This window comes from Prunus persica, chromosome G5, assembly GCF_000346465.2.
Source record: "Prunus persica cultivar Lovell chromosome G5, Prunus_persica_NCBIv2, whole genome shotgun sequence".
Taxonomy (NCBI): Eukaryota; Viridiplantae; Streptophyta; class Magnoliopsida; order Rosales; family Rosaceae; genus Prunus; species Prunus persica.
This window is the reverse complement of record NC_034013.1, coordinates 651,278-664,674: the sequence shown is the minus strand read 5'-3', so window position 1 is coordinate 664,674 and position 13,397 is coordinate 651,278.

Genomic DNA, 13,397 nt, shown 5'->3' with positions numbered 1-13,397 from the left:
ATGAGGGCCAGACCACGGGGTGAACTCTGTAGGCAGCAGTTTGAAATAGGTGGTCCTAGCCAGGGATCATCTAAGAGAGGCAGTTACAGTTTGGGATCATCCAATGGTCATAGCTATGGAGGTTACCGACCTGGATTCAGCTCCAGCGGAGGTTCCAACCAAAGTAGCAGTTTTGAAAACCGCTCTGGGGGTAGTGCAAGAGGTGTTGGAAGACAGTTGCTGTCAGGATCTGGCAGGAGGAGTCGCCCCCAATGTGCCAGGTGCGGTAGGTACCATTCTGGGCCTTGCCAATAGGGTACTACTGGATGTTATTACTGTGGACAACCTGGACATTTTCGGAAGAATTTCCCGTTGTTCCTGCAGACTAGAGAGACCACAGATGCGCCAATTCCAGGGACAGTTATGCAGGGTCGATCACAGGAGATACCACCATTTGTGGAGGCTTCGTCCAGTGGTGGTGCCTAAACCAGTGTGGCAAGTGGAGGTAGTAGTCAGCAGAGGGGACGTGGTGGACGTTCCAGAGCCACAGGCAGAGTATATAACATGTCCCAGCAGGAAGCACATGCATCGCCTGACGTAATTACAGGTATTTTACCAGTCTTTGGCATTCCTGCTAGAGTTTTGATTGACCCTGGGGCTACGCACTCATTTGTCACACCTAGTTTTGCCCATAATGCCAACGTTAGACTTTCGGCTCTGCAAACTGAACTGGCGATCTCAGTACCTACAGGAGAGATTTTTAGGATAGGTACAGTGTATCGCGATAGTACAGTGATGGTGGGAAATGTGTTTTTGGAAGCAGATTTAATTCCTTTGGGCATGGTTGACTTGGACGTCATCTTAGGGATGGATTGGTTAGCCAGACATCGTGCCTCAGTAGATTGCTTCAGGAAAGAAGTTGTATTCCGTAGTCCCGGACGACATGAAGTAACTTTTTATGGCGAACGCCGAGTGCTTCCATCTTGTCTCATTTCAGCTATGACGGCAAAACGGTTGCTAAGAAAAGGGTGCTCAGGCTATATAGCACATGTCATTGATACCAGAGATAATGGGCTGCGATTGGAGGATATTCCAATCATACAGGACTTTCCAGATGTATTTCCTGAGGATCTTCCTGGAGTACCTCCTCAGCGGGAGATTGAGTTTGTTATTGAGCTCGCTCCAGGAACAAATCCTATTTCGCAAGCACCATACAGAATGGCACCAGCAGAGTTGCGGGAGTTAAAGACGCAGTTACAGGAGCTGGTAGATAAGGGTTTCATCTGCCCCAGTTTTTCTCCATGGGGTGCTCCAGTTTTATTTGTTAAGAAAAAGGATGGCACCATGAGGTTATGCGTTGACTACAGACAGCTGAACAAGATCACAGTGCGGAATAGATATCCCTTGCCTCGCATTGATGACTTGTTTGATCAGCTGAAGGGTGCCAAGGTCTTTTCTAAGATTGACCTGAGGTCTGGATATCATCAGTTACGGGTTAGAGAAGAGGATGTGCCTAAAACTGCGTTTCGAACGAGGTATGGGCACTATGAGTTCCTGGTGATGCCATTTGGATTAACGAATGTGCCAGCTGCATTTATGGACCTCATGAACAGAGTGTTTCGACGTTATTTGGATCGCTTTGTGATTGTGTTCATAGATGACATTCTGGTGTATTCAAAGAGTCAGAAGGCACATATGAAGCATTTAAACCTTGTGTTGAGGACTCTGAGAAGGAGGCAACTTTATGCCAAATTCGGCAAGTATCAATTTTGGTTAGACAGAGTGAGCTTCTTGGGACACGTGATCTCTGCAGAGGGCATTTATGTTGATCCTCAAAAGATTGAAGCAGTAGTCAATTGGCTACGACCAACCAGTATTACTGAGATACGAAGTTTTCTGGGGTTAGCCGGGTATTACCGTCGCTTCGTGGAAGGGTTCTCCACCATAGTGGCACCTCTCACCTATTTGTACAAAGATTCACTCTTTCGTAAATTCTTAGCAGTCGCTCTGATGTTTTGCCCTAGACTGAGTTTTGATCTCTTAGAATGTATATATACATATGCTGGCAGTTGGTTGTATATATGTATACTTGTTTGGCAGGTGTGAATGTTTTGGTATTGAGCCAGTTACAAGGGAAACTCTGCCGGTTTTTCGGTAGAAGTCAACCTTGTCATCTTCTCGTGTTTTGTATAGAAGGGCAAATAGGTCTTTTGTACCCGACATTTGCCAAGTGTCGGTCACGCACAGGGTCTGACTCGGATTCCAAAGCGGAATTTGGATCGGGTCCTGTCAACATCAACTCAATGACAAGTAGGAATTTGACTCGAGAAAAGAAGAGTTTGAGACATGTCAGTAATGTGATGGTGCTTGCGTTTAGTAAGACCATTCTGTTGAGGAGTATGGGGGCAAGAAAAGCTATGATAAATTCCATAACTCTGAAACTTTTTTAAGAAAGTAGAGAATTGAGTCATAATGTATGACAAAAAATTCTTAAAATGGGAAAGAACCTCAGACTTATGTCTCATGAAATATAGCCAAGTAAACCAAGTAAAATCATCAGTAAACAACACATAATATTTATAGCCTTTAACAGAAGAAATATGAGATTGCCAAACATTAGAATGCACAAGAGAAAAAAGAGAATTGTTACGTACTTCATTAGAATTTTTAAACTGAAGTTGTGTGGATTTACTCAAAGCACAACCTTTACAAAAATATTTTTGGAATTTAAATTGGGAACCTAACAAGTGATTTTTGCCTAAAAAGGATATTATTTTACTAGAAGGATGACCTAAGTGATTGTGCCATATTGATGATGACTGAAGAGAAGCAGATAAACATGTAATACGAGAAGGAAGATATGGAAGCTTGTAGGGACTGTTATTACATAGGCCTTGAAATAGGAGAGAACTATTAGAGCGATCAAAAATATAAAAGTGTTGAGAATCAAAGGCACACAAAACATTATTATCATGACAAAGTTGTGCAATAGACAGAAGATTTTTATGCATGGAAGGAATCGCATAAACATTGTTTAATTGGAAAAAGCTGGAGCCAATGGAGAATGACATGTTACCCATGTAGGAAATAGGCATCTGATCTCCATTGCCAAGGTGAACTTTATCATGACCATTGTATGGAAGGCGTTGCTAGAGAAGGCTCGGATTCCCAATCATGTGAGTGATGGCACCTGTACCAAGATACCAAGAAGGGTCATGTAGAAAATGAATGGTATAAGTGGGACCAGGTGAAGGAGTGGTATGCGGCTGTCCTGCAATTTGTAATCCAGCAAATGCAGTGTGCAAAGAGTTGGGCACATGTGGACTGGAAAACTGAGAGAGCATAGGACATGTCGGAGCAAAATGACTTGAGCCATGACAGAGCTAACAAGAGGCAGTAGGTGCTGCACCCAAAACACCAGGAGTCGAGAAACGAGAATCGAAGTTGTTTCGATGACCATTATTCATGTGGTTCCAATCACTGTGCCTATGATTGTTTCATGAACTAGAATTTGAGAAGGAAGGTTGGGATGCACCCTGGGAGGCAAGCAAGGCAACCGGCTAAGAGGAAAAGATAGGTCGACGGCAGGACTCTTGAGTCAGAAGACGAGATCGTAAAGCACTGAAATCAGGAAGAGTGTCTAGGTTCTCAAGAGCTGTCACCAACATCTTGTACTCATCACTAAGGCCTTGGAGAATGGCATTAACCAAGTATGTATTAGAGACTGGTTCTTCTATGGAATCTAGCTAGTCAGAAATTGATTTGGCCTCCTAAAGACAATTTGAGACAGATCTAGTCTCGCGAGAAATCTCATTAAGATGACGCCGAAGATGAGAGAAGTTGGCGATTGACTTCTAAATGAAGTATTTGAAGATAAGAGACCACATGGAGGCATAGGTTTTACAGCCAACTATAGAAGCAAGAATGGGTTATGACAAAGTAACAGATAGTGTACTGACAAAAGTCTTATCTGTGTGAACCTAATGATTATAATTGGAAGAAGAGGTGGCTGGACATAGATAAGTATCATATTGGGTAAAAAATAATATTTCATTCATATTGATATATAACAATAGGAAGGTTATATATACAGAGCCTAGGAAACTATTCTAGGAAAGTAATTATGTTCCTATAATCTTGCATAATCAAATAGTTGACTTAGACTAATTAGGAATGTACAGCTCTTTGACACTCCCTCTCAAGTTGGAGCATATATGTCGTCAATGCCCAACTTGCTAAGTGAGCTGTGAAATACCCTGCCTGTGACTGCTTTGGTGAGGACATCTGCAAGTTAATCTTCGGATTTAACAAATGATACCTTAATGATCTTTGCCTCGAGCTTCTCCTTGATGAAATGTCTGTCAACTTCAACATGCTTGGTTCTATCATGTTGCACTGGATTATGTGCAATATCTATTGCAGCTTTGTTGTCACAATTCAGTTGCATGGCATGTTTGGGTTTGAACCCCAATTCCTCCAACAAATTCCTTATCCAGAGTAGCTCACATACTCCGTGCGCCATACCTCGATATTCTGCTTCAGCACTTGATCTTGACACTACTTTCTGTTTTTTACTTCGCCAAGATACTAGATTGCCTCCCACAAAGGTAAAGTATCCAGATGTAGATCGCCTGTCAGTAACAGAGCCCGCTCAGTCTGCATCAGTGTGACCCTCAACATCTAGATGACCATGTCGTGCGAACATCAATCCTCTTCCAGGAGATGATTTCAAGTATCTCAGAATTCGGTTTACCGCATCCATGTGGGCTTCACTTGGTGCATGCATGAACTGACTCACCACACTTACAGCATATGCTATATCAGGTCTAGTGTGTCCTAGATAGATTAACTTACCCACAAGGCGTTGATATTTTTATTTGTTAGTGGGTACCTGATCAGGATATTCACTAAGCTGATGATGCAACTCCATTGGCGTATCTGCTAGTTTGCTAGCTAACATTCCAGTGTCAGTCAAAATGTCAAGGATATATTTCCGTTATGATAGAAATATTCCTTGTTCTGAATGAGCCATTTCGATGCCTAAGAAATACTTCAGAGCACCAAGATCTTTCATTTCAAACTCACTTGCCAAGTGGTGCTGCAATGCTGCCTTTTCTACTGGGCCATTCCCGGTAACTACCATGTCATCAACATATACAATCAGGGCAGTGACTTTACCTTTCTTATGTTTCAAGAAAAGAGTATGATCTGAGTTATTTTACTTGTATCCAAAAACCTTCATTGATTTGCTGAACTTTCCAAACCATGCTCTGGGTGACTGCTTCAAGCCATAAAGAGACTTTCTCAGTTTACACACCATGTTGCTAGTATTAGGCCCCATCTTGCATCCTAGAGGGGAATCCATATAGACTTCTTCTTCTAGGTCGCCGTGTAGGAAGGCATTTTTGACATCAAACTGATGTAATGGCCAGTTTAGGTTTGCTGCCAGAGAAAGAAGTACCCGAATTGTGTTTATCTTGGCTACAGGGGCAAATGTCTCCCCATAGTCAATCCCATAAGTCTGAGTATAACTTTTCGCCACCAATCTTGCTTTGTATCGTTCTATGGTGCCATCTGCCTTGAACTTTACTGTATATATCCATCTACAACCCACTGTTCTCTTTCCTTTGGGAAGGATAGTCATCTCGCAAGTGGAATTCTTCTGGAGGGCCTCCATTTCATCATTCATATCTTGAGTCCACTTGGGATCTTTCAGAGCTTCCTACACATTACTTGGAATAGATATAGTGGATAATTGACATACAAATGATATACATGACAGAGACAACCTATGTAGGGACACATGATTAGCAATAGGGTATTTAACTTTGGTTTTTGGGTCCGGGTCATACTGTTGTCTAGGAATCCCTCTAGTGGTACGAATAGGTAACTGATAACTTGTGTTTCCTGTATGACTCGACTCATGTAAAGTGCTTAAGTTGGAATTTAAATGTTCAGTTACCTGCGGGGAATCTTCAGGACCTGATTGGATGATTGGTGATGGTACTGTAGTAGGAGGGAAATTATCTGAACCATCATCTGGAGTTTCCAGTAACTCTTGATCTTGTTGCACTACTATAGCTGGTTGCTCGGACACTAATTGCTCTAAAACAGTTTGTTGAATTTGGATGCTCTGAGTATCTTCTGCAAAGATAGATCTCTCCCCCTGCAGAGGATGCTCAGAAACTCCCCCTAAGTAATAGAACTCACTCTCATGGAAAGTCACATCTGCGGTAACATGCATGATCTGAGTAGGAGGATGGAAACACTTATAGCCCTTCTGAGTGTCAGCATAACCTACAAAGACACAACGCAGTGCACACGGATCAAACTTGCCACGCTGATGTAGATACACCTGAACATAAGCAACACAACCAAAGAGACGTGGTTCGAGATTTGGTGTGGATGGCATGGTGAGGAGAGTGGTCAATGTCTGAAATGGAGTTTGATACTGAAGAGTGCTGGATGGTGTTCTATTAATGAGGTAAGCAGCAGAACAAAGAACCTCCCCCCACTACTACAAAAAGTGAAAAAGACGACCAGAAAACAACGACGGTCTAAGTGAAAACCGTCGTGGTTTATAAAAAGACGACGGTTCTAAAAACACCGTCGTGTAATACAACCTTAGACAACTAAAAAATGGAGTTTCAAATGGCTGTTCAAAAACAACGACGTACATAATTAAACAACCGACGTCTATTTGAAACAGATTTCCGCAGTGTAAAATCAATGCCAACAAAGAACGGCAGAAGTTATGAATCGACCGACGTAGAAAGTAAAGACGATGATTTCAATAAAAACTGCCGTTTTTACTCATAAAATAACACGACGAGGTTTTCGTATAAGACGCCGTATAATTACAAACAAATCCACGGCTTTAAAATACAAAATATCGCCGTATTAAATTAATTTACAACGACGGAAAATATAAATATATCGACGTCATTCTCGTATAGTTCTACGACGTTATCTTTAAATCGTACAATAAAATTTATCGTCGTATTTATTCATTTTATACGTCGTACCTTTAATTTTAACGGTCGTCTTAATAAGAATTTTTGTTAACAATTTTTTTCTTTGATTTTCTTATCCTACGTCGGTAGATCTACTTAATGACAAGAATTGAAATAACCACGACGGTTTATATAGAACACCGCCGACATAATCAGTTTTGTCTGAGATCCCAAGGGTTACGAAATCTTACCAGATGGAACTCTGTTCCACATCATAATCTTAACAGATGACACAGATTTGCAAATATTGCGTCGTGTTAGTTTACAAATTCTAGAACATTAATTTCCCTCATTTTAAATTTCCTCGGGAAAGAAAAATCTATTTATCACGCTTTGGAATTGAAAACTAAAACTGAAAGAATACGGGAAAAAAAACTCTATTTATAATTTAAAATTAAAATCCACGTCGGTTGTAGTACACTTAACGACGTTTAACAAAATAATCTACGTCGGTAATTATAAATCTACCGCCATCTTAACTTAATATAGACGACGAGAAAAGACGACGGTAGAACAGAAAACCGCCGTTGTTTCAGTTTCTTTAACATATCTTTCTGCAGGACTTGTGTAGTTCAAAGCATTGACAATGTCTTCATCATATCTCCCAGAAACTACTGATTCAATTGCTCATGCTTTAGAGGCCATCTGAAGCCATTTCTATTCTTTATCGCATTCTTGAAACCCATCTTCTTCTTCTGAAGCTCTACGGATAAAGGAAGAGGCTATCACAATAAATCCGACGGATCTTCTTAGGCAAGAAAATCAAGCAGAGGATCAGGCACATCTGATCTTCAGATTTCCCTGAGAAGCGAACTTTCCTTCGACAGCGAGTGGAGGCCAGGCTTGCATCTCTTTTGATGGAAAGCAAGGAGTATTCAGAAGCACTAAGTGTCCTATCAGGCTTGATCAAGGAAGTGAGAAGGCTAGTTGACAAGCTTCTTCTTGTGGACATATATTTGATGCGAGTAAGCTCAATTTCTCTTTGAGAAAACATCCAAATTATTGTCTTTGAGACATGAGAGACTGAGAGAGGAAGAACTTGGAACCTTAAATGTAAACCGAAAATGAATGAAAGCGACAAATTTATAGAATAAATTTTTAAAACCAACGGCGGTCCTTACAAAAAAACCGCCGTTTAAATTGTAAAATCAACGTCGGTATGATCGACGTATATTACAGAAATCCACGTCGGTAAATTAATAAAAACGACGTGTTAAATAATATACCATGACGCGAGTTATTACTTATGTACTTTAATTTTTGAGTTTACTACGACGGTACCTACAAACTACTGTCGTATTTATTTACCACGTCCGAAGTTAAATGTACCGTCGTATTTTGTAATTTATACGTCGTAGTTATATGTAACCGCCGTATTATTTTTTTGAAATGGTTTTATATGTAAGCAACTTTTCGTCTACTTGACTTACACATTTGTTGTTTTTATATTCTTATTTTATTTAAATCTGTCATCCAAAAAAGAAACTTTACATATTGCAGAATATTAATTTCCTTCGTTTTAAATTTCCTCCGGAAAAAAAACTCTATTTATAACGCACTGTAATTGAAAAATAAACTGAAAGGTCACGGGAAAAAAAATTCTATTCATAATTTAAAAATTAAAATCCACGTCGGTTATATTAAACCTAATGACGTTAAATGAAATGATTCCACGTCGAATGAAAAATATTGCGTCGTTTTAGTTAAAAACGACGTAGTTAAATGTAACCGCCGTATTATTTTTTTGAAATGGTTTTATATGTAAGCAACTTTTCGACTTACACATGCACTGTTTCCAAACCCGATTAAAAATTTCAATCTCTCAGAGAAACCTTTTCGTCTTTTTTCCTTGTCAGAGCATTGTCAGAGTTTCTCATCGTCTTCCTCTCGTCTTCTTCATCATCTCTGAACTTAAACATCGATCATCTTCCTCTTGCTTTCATTGCACGCAAAAGGTAAGCTTTCATTTTCACTATTTTGGTTACTGTTTTGCATGCTCATACGTTTTTTGTTTGAAAAATCTTTTTACCTTTTTTCGGGCCAAAATCATTTTACTTCTTTCCAAGTTTGATAAAATATACAGACAAAGAGAGAAAGTTTCCAACTTTGAAGACAACTACATCAACTAAATAAGACGACGGTAGACCACGACGGTTCGTCAGTTGTTCTAGCGTCGTCTGAAAATTGACAAAGTTGTTTTTAAAATAATAGTCTTTTTTTATATGCTTGTTTAATTGCAGGTTTGATTTCGCTGAACAATGGTTTTTGTTTTTCCCTTATTTGATAAAATATAAAGAAAAAGAAACTAGGGTTGGTATCTAATATAGACGACAAAATATCTTATTGTTTTACGTCGTGTGAATGTTAATACCACGACGATGTATTACTATTGACGTCGTATGAACATAAATACCACGACGTTATATAAATAATAGTTTTACCACGACGTCGTGTGAACATATATACCACGACGTTATATAAATAATGGTTTTAAACATTTATTACGTCTGAGATTATTTCATTGCGTCGTCTAAAATCATATCATACGTCGTATTTTTTTAATACCGTCGTTTGTGTTCTTAATGTTTTCCTGAAATTTTTTCACTTGTATTTTCACTTGCAGTTTTGTCTGTTAAAATGGTTTCTCAACAACAAACTAAGGATTCTGGCTCCAAGAAGCTTGGAATGGTAGCTCCTCAAGATAAGTCTTCGAAGGAGATGAAGTCTTCGAAGAAGATGAAGTTTGCTTCATCATCTGCTGAGACAGAACAAACCAGCCAGACAACAATCTCAGATGATTCAAAGACTGGTCGAGGTATGAGCACAATGCCTCGTGTTGTGAAGAGAAAGCTTCAGAAACTGAGGCCAATTGTTGAGTACAATAAAAGGGGGAAAGGTGTTGGCCAAGCACATATTGAGATGCAGTCGTATATTGGTGTGTTGGCACGCTCCAGGATCCCACTTGTGGACAAGAAATGGTCCCAAATCCCCAAGGATATAAAGGAGCAGATTTGGGAAGCAGTTGACATGGCTTTTGTCGTAGGCCAAGGGGGCAAGACCTCTGTTTTAGCTTCTGCTTCCAAGAAATGGAAGGATTTCAAGTTTACACTAACGAGGCATTATATCCTTCCATACACCAATGACAGGGAGAAATTAAGCCAACCCCCTGAAACATATAAATTCATAGAGAAAGCACAATGGGATGCCTTTGTAGCTTCAAGGCTATCCAAAGATTTTGAGTCTGTGCATTCTCAACATGCACAGATTAGGGAGAAACTCGAGTACAATCATCGATTGTCTCGAAAAGGATATGCTGGATTGGAGGATCAATTGGAGGAAACCATGCCTGGGGTAGAAATTGATCGATCTACCTTATGGAAGAGAGCTAGACAGGACAAACATGGTAACATCCCTGATCCAAAGGTGGCAGAGAAAGCAAAATTAATTGTAAGCCTACTATCACTCTGTTTTAAATTTTTATTAAACTGTGAATTATTCTTATTACGTCGTATGTTATATTTTTCGTCGTGTGAATGATATTACCACGTCGAAAAGTTTTTAAAAACGTCGTTAAAGGTCTAAATAGGAATCACTACTATGTTTTCTGTAATTATAGCATAAGACGTTGGTGGTTCATTTTTGCGTCGTGTGAATGATATTACCACGTCGAAACTTTTTTAAAAACGTCGTTAACGGTCTAAATAGGAATCACTACTCTGTTATCTTTAATTATAGCATAAGACGTCGGTTGTTTATTCATTTCGTCGTTTTAAATAAATAACCACGTCGGTATAACTACCGTCGTGATAAGTTATAATAACGTCGGTTTATACATTATTGCGTCGTGTGAAATTATATAATACGTCGTTTGTACATAAATAACCGTCGTGTGTTTTTTTGTTTATCTTTTTTTAGGATGAATTGCAGAAACAAGTCTCGGAAGGCAAAGTCAGAGTAGATGGCAGCAATGATGTGCTGACCATGGCTTTGGGCCCCGAGCATCCAGGCAGACTGAGGGGAGTTGGTGCTGGTGTTTCCCCAAGGCAATATTTCAATTTGCCCAAACCACAGAGGGTGAGCTTTGACGACCGTTTGAAGGACAGTTTAAGAGTTCTCCTTCAAGAAGAGACTAAAAAGATGGAGGCTAAGGCAAGGGAAGAGGCCTTAAGGATGGAGGCTAGGACAAAACAATTGGTAGAGGCTGAGAGGGAGCATTTCCTGAGTCAGCTTTCCCAATTAATTCCCAATTTTGATCCAAGCATGCTTAAACCAAGAATTAGCCAAAGCCCCAAAAATCCAATGTCTGACAAAGCTAGCTGCTCTGGAGGTGATGTGAGATCCCTACATTTGGAGGATGATACTGCCAAAATGGGGAAACATCAGCCAGATGAAGAGAAGGAAGAAGAAAAAAGAGATGAAGAGAAGGAAGAAGAAAAGGAGAAAGAAGATGAAGAAAAGCATGACGACAAGGTATGTTCACATAACTTTGCCTTTTTTATTTGTTTTTCAAAATTTCAGACGTCGATATTTTTATTTAATCCGTCGTTTGTTTAAAACTTAGACGGCGGAATTTTTTTAAGACGTAATAAAATATTTAAACGACGGTTTTTGCACCGTCGTTTAAATGGTTTCAGACGACGCTTTATTCATAAAACCGTCGTCTTTATTGAATTACCACGACAGTTTTTTCACCGTCGTTTAAATACTTTTAAGACGACGTTTTATTACTTAAACCGTCGTCTTTATTGAATTACCACGTCATTTTTTTTATTTCTTTAAACAGGTTATTGAAGTTGGTGCTTATTCAAAAATGGAGGCGCCATCTTCTTTAAAAACCCTTTGTCGTTTTGTGGAAACGACACTCCTGCCTGAGGATAAGACACTCCAATTTACAAGGAGGTGTTTGGTGGTGAGCGCGATACCTTCCTCCTGCCTGAAGATATTACACAATTTGCAGGCATGGAAGAAATTGGAGCTACTGTATTGGCTGTATATATGAGGTTTGTACTTCTAAAATAATACCTCGTTGGTTTATATATTGCGTCGTCTTAACTAACTAACCACGTCGTCTTAACTAACTACCGTCGTGATAAATATATTATAACGTCCTCATCTATTTCAGTACGTCGTGTGAAATATTATAATACGTCATTTTTTTATACATAACCGTCGTGTTTGTTTGTGCTGACTTGTTTATATTATTTTATGTATTTAGGTACTTACACGATGTTTTGAAACAAGCCAATATGTGCAGCATGGTTGGCTTTATCGACCCTGCTACAGTTAGTGCCAACTCTGGCACAATAACTGAAAGATCACGACTGGTAGCAGCTCGACTTCAGAAGACAGACGGTGAACAGATTTTCATGATGCCTTACAATCCAGGGTTAGTCTCCTTAGGATTTTGTTTTTATGATTTTCAATAAATGACAGCTTATAAACTAACCACGTCGGTGTTTTATTTTATTTAGTCGTTTGAAACTACTAACCACGTCGGTATTTATTTATCGTCGTGATAAATATATAATGTCGTCGTTATCTACTTTATTTCGTCGTGTGAAATACTATAATACGTCGTTTTTGTAAATAACCGTCGTTTTTATATTAATTTTGTGCAGCCGTCATTGGATCTTGCTGATTGTAAGAGCAAAGAAGGAGACCGTCTATTTTCTGGATCCTCTGCCAGGTCATCGTGTGGTCGACGAAGAGGCGAAAAACATCGTGAACAGTGCTTTAAAAATATATAATACCCACATAGGCCGAGCAGGACGTAAAAATGTAATTTGGAAAACTCTCTCAGGCACACCAAAGCAACCCAGCAATGTCGAATGCGGGTATTATGTGATGCGCTTCATGAGGGACATCATCATGGATCCTTCCTTGGGGTTTGAGAATAAGGTAAGAAGAAATTACCTTCATACATTTCACGTCGTTTTTTGTATTATCAACGACGGTCATGTAAAATTAACGTCGTTGAATGGATATACTACGTCGGTTATGAAAAATATCGTCGTCTGTGATTGAATTTCTTTTTATTTATAAACCCTAATAGTCATTGTTTATGCAGTATGCCAAGGGAAACCAGGAAGCTTCATACCCCCAAGAAGCCATTGATGAAGTCCGGAATGAATCGCAGAGTTTGTTTTCCAAATTATTAAACAGGGCAATTATTGAACACTTGATATTTATGTATAATGTACCAATTTTCTCTATAATATGTAATGTAAAAATTTGTTGAGGTTTTCTTAAATTAAAAAAAAAACAAACATACAAATTGCTTAACCGACGTGTAATACTTTTCCAACGACCTAATAAAGTCACAAACCGTCGTATTTTGTTGTTTCGTGTTTTAAACAAATACGACGTAAAAATATAGTTAGACGACGTTCTTTGAACAATTGAGTC